This window comes from Alosa sapidissima, chromosome 11 (assembly GCF_018492685.1).
Source record: "Alosa sapidissima isolate fAloSap1 chromosome 11, fAloSap1.pri, whole genome shotgun sequence".
In the NCBI taxonomy this organism is placed as follows: domain Eukaryota; kingdom Metazoa; phylum Chordata; class Actinopteri; order Clupeiformes; family Clupeidae; genus Alosa; species Alosa sapidissima.
The window spans coordinates 31,418,955-31,422,417 of record NC_055967.1 but is presented as its reverse complement, the minus strand read 5'-3'; the positions used below and the strand labels follow the sequence as shown (position 1 = coordinate 31,422,417).

At 40.2% G+C, this 3,463-nt stretch overlaps 1 long non-coding RNA gene across 1 annotated transcript; it reads left to right on the top strand.

The window, feature by feature from the left end:
• Positions 1–1,302: 1,302 nt before the first annotated feature.
• Positions 1,303–3,186, top strand: LOC121724211. Its single transcript, XR_006035161.1, has 3 exons — positions 1,303–1,560; positions 2,498–2,621; positions 2,963–3,186. It is a non-coding gene; the product is annotated as an uncharacterized LOC121724211 (long non-coding RNA).
• Positions 3,187–3,463: the final 277 nt, after the last annotated feature.

The following is a 3,463-nucleotide window of genomic DNA, read 5'->3' as shown; positions in this document are numbered from 1 at the left end:
GTGTTGTTACATGTAAATATTTGAGAATATTGTTTTTATACTCAGAACACACAAATATACTGTAACAAATATATTTTATTTTCCCCCACAAAAACAATGTACACAGTGTACATCCCAACCAACATTAAGTTGCACATACAGTGGTCTACATACAAAACAACAGAATAATTTACTGTATACAGTTACAGTAAAAAAAATCTATGCTGCATCCCCTCTTCTGTACCTCATCCACATCACAAGCATTATACTAAAGCTCTGATTGCTAATTGTAAAACTGTGTGACAGATGTTTGCCCATGTGATGAGTCAGTGTGCATAGTAGGGCAATTACAGTAACTTTAGAATTTGAATGACAGTGTGTTCCTTGTGAAAACAAGAGATTTTCTTTATGAAAAATGAGTGTCTCAAGTACCAGGTTTTGCGTGTAAACAATTGAGAAAAACTGTAACTGACTGAGCCTAAACCTTCAAATCCTGACCACCAGTACTGGATTTGGACTGGGTTTATGCTCACTCAGACATTGTATCATTTCATAATGCACTGTTTTCACTGCCTGAAATGTTGCTTTGCTTCACATCTTCCCTAATTGATCTGCCTCTCTCTGGATGAGAAAGTGCATAGAATATAAAAAAATCAAGCAAGGTGATTGATTACTGCATAAAGAGTGTTTGGCTCAATCACTTAAGAGTGGAGAGGATCTATTTGGTGGGCGGAGGGCGTGTGTGTGTGTGTGTGTGCGTGCGTGCATATGTGTGTGTGGAGTGAGGGAGTGATGGGGGAATGTGGGAAGCAAAGAGGAAATAAGAAAGAGGTGATAGAGGGATCAGATGGTGTGTGTGGGTGTGTGTGTGGAGTGGGGGAGTGGGAAGCAAAGAGGAAATAAGAAAGAGGTGATAGAGGGATCATACGGTGTGTGTGTGTGTGTGTGTAATGAAAGGGAAGCCTACAGAGGTGTTGTTGAATGTGCAATGGAATTGTGTCAATGAATAATAGAGCACACAGCAATAAGTCACGGAATCATCAAATTAAATGAAATGGAAATATACTGAAACTCCATGATGTGGGGAATCTTGTCACCCTCAAAACCTTCATTATTGATATGTTGAGATGTTGTTTGTTGCTTGACAAATGCACACTTAAAAAAAGAGACAGAGAGAGAGAGAGAGATTGTTTGTGAATGATTGAGTTTTTCATGTGATGTGCTCTCATATTTAAATCTTAGAAATAGGCCTAACTACAAAGGGTCCATGCAGTGTCAACTCTTCTTCGTTTCTTTCAGGAAAAAAAGAAGTAGAAAAGAAAACTGTCCTTAAATCTTTCATCATTTACGGCACTGGCAAATGCATTAAGCTGAGAGTGAGAAATATGTGCAGTGTTTACCAAGCCCTGAATGTGTGCTCTGGCATAAAGAGAGAGAGATTGTGTGTGTGTGTGTGTGTGTATGTCGGCAGCCACACAGGGCTCTCCTGCTGTTCCCAGTCTCTTCTTCCCGGCTGGAGCTTAGCCATTCCAGAGGCCATTGGGCATCAAGCGCTCCTCTGAAGATATGCCATTACTTACGGTGTGTGTTAGCAACGGGCCTCTCTCTCTCTCTGTCTCTCTCTACCTCTCTCTCTGTCTGTCTCTCTTTCTTTTCTTCTTTGACTTTCTCTCGCCATGAAATCCAGTAATAGTTCAAAGACTATATACAAAGTAAAAGCTCATATATTTTAAAGACTTCCGTTAACCACCATTCCTAAATCCTACTAGAAATATTTGGAAGTCATTGAACTGTGAACTGATTCTTGACATGTGAGGTGCAGTGAAAATGCAAAACTGAAGTGTGTTGTTTTTTGTAATCATTTCCTCTATTTCTATTTTAAGTTTATCTTAAGTTTTATTTTAGCTTCTACCCAGCTGTTTGAGAAGAATAATGTCCCTCTGATGGCACTGTGGCTACTTGGGACCTACTGTAGCAGGTTGAAAAATGGTGTGTTAGAAATGTGTTGTGGCACCTATGCTGAAATGGCCATGAGTCTCTACTATGCCAAGCCACTGCTGATGGTTTCCTCCTCCCACATATAGAACTCTAAAGCTATGGATCGATTCTCCTCAATCGAAAAGTCTTTCATGAGAGGACGAGTGAAAGAAGGCATTGTGGCATCTGCTATTTCCCAACACTATTTAATATACCAGTGTTCACAACAGTGTTCATATATGGCTGTACATGATTCAGTCAGTCAGTCTGCTTTTGGTGGAGCCTTTACAAAGACTGTGAACACCAGTCATTATTATTAGACGCTTGACATAGAAGACCTGCTTGCCTCTAAATTCCTCCTAGTAGTCAAGGCAACCATTTTAGAATATTTCTGTGCAAAGATCAGTGCAACTCCCTTTCCTTTTCCATGTAGCTTTTGTCCTCCCGTCCAGCAATGTTACAGTATGTGTTGGACTTCTGCCTTGTACTGTCCCTGTTGTCCTTCACCATTAATGGGCTGTCTGTGGCAACTGCGTTGCAGGTATGTGCATACCTTGTTCAACTTGTAGGTCGGATCCAATCGGAGGGCATTTCAGCTTTATGACAAACATTAACACCTTTCACTGGGCCACACCAGACACAAAAGCCCAGTGCTTCACCTACATGTGAGTACATAAAGTATGGTATGAGGAGGGGTGGGTTGTATCTGAGTGTGTGTGTGTGTGAGAGAGAGAGAGAAAGAGAGAGAGAGAGAGAGAGAGAGAGAGAGAGAAGCAGCTTAAGGGGACGCTTGGAAATATCTTGTGAAATTGCACTCAGTTGAAAGCACACAGCGTTTCTTTCAGGCACAGGTTTTGTGGATAAATGCAGCATGCAAATAAAGTCTTTGGTCTGCCATGAACATCAAAGTTGTAATTAAGATTTTGGGTGCAGACACACATGCCACCAGTGGTAAAGACTCTGCAGCCTAGAACATCCCCAATAAATATTTTGTATTTATGTCTAGCTGTGAGATCTTCTACAGTGAGGGGAATTTCACGAGAAGGAAAATAAACAGATGCTAGAGACGGGCTGGAACTTTGAATCTCCAATGGTGGATGCACTTACTTTCCGGCACATTCTGCGACTGATGAAAACTCATGGCAAGAAGATGCCATATAAGGCATATCAAAATGATGGTTTGTTTATAAATTCAAATAGCATTGGATGTGACACCAGCACTCTCATCAGAAAGACTATGTTTTCATTTTGTACCTTAGTGTTACTATCAAACAAAATTACATGATCACTAATTGATGAGTTAGTGCCTCTACCCCTCCTATACATTTAGTGACATTAAATAAATGTTGAATTTCAATAAAGTATCTATCTATCTATCTATCTATCAATCTATCTATCTATCTAAATTAAAAGCGGCCACTGAATAGAGTTGCCTGGGGTGATGATGATGATGATGATTATGATGATGATGACAATGATGAAGAAAACAACACAACCTAGTGCACTA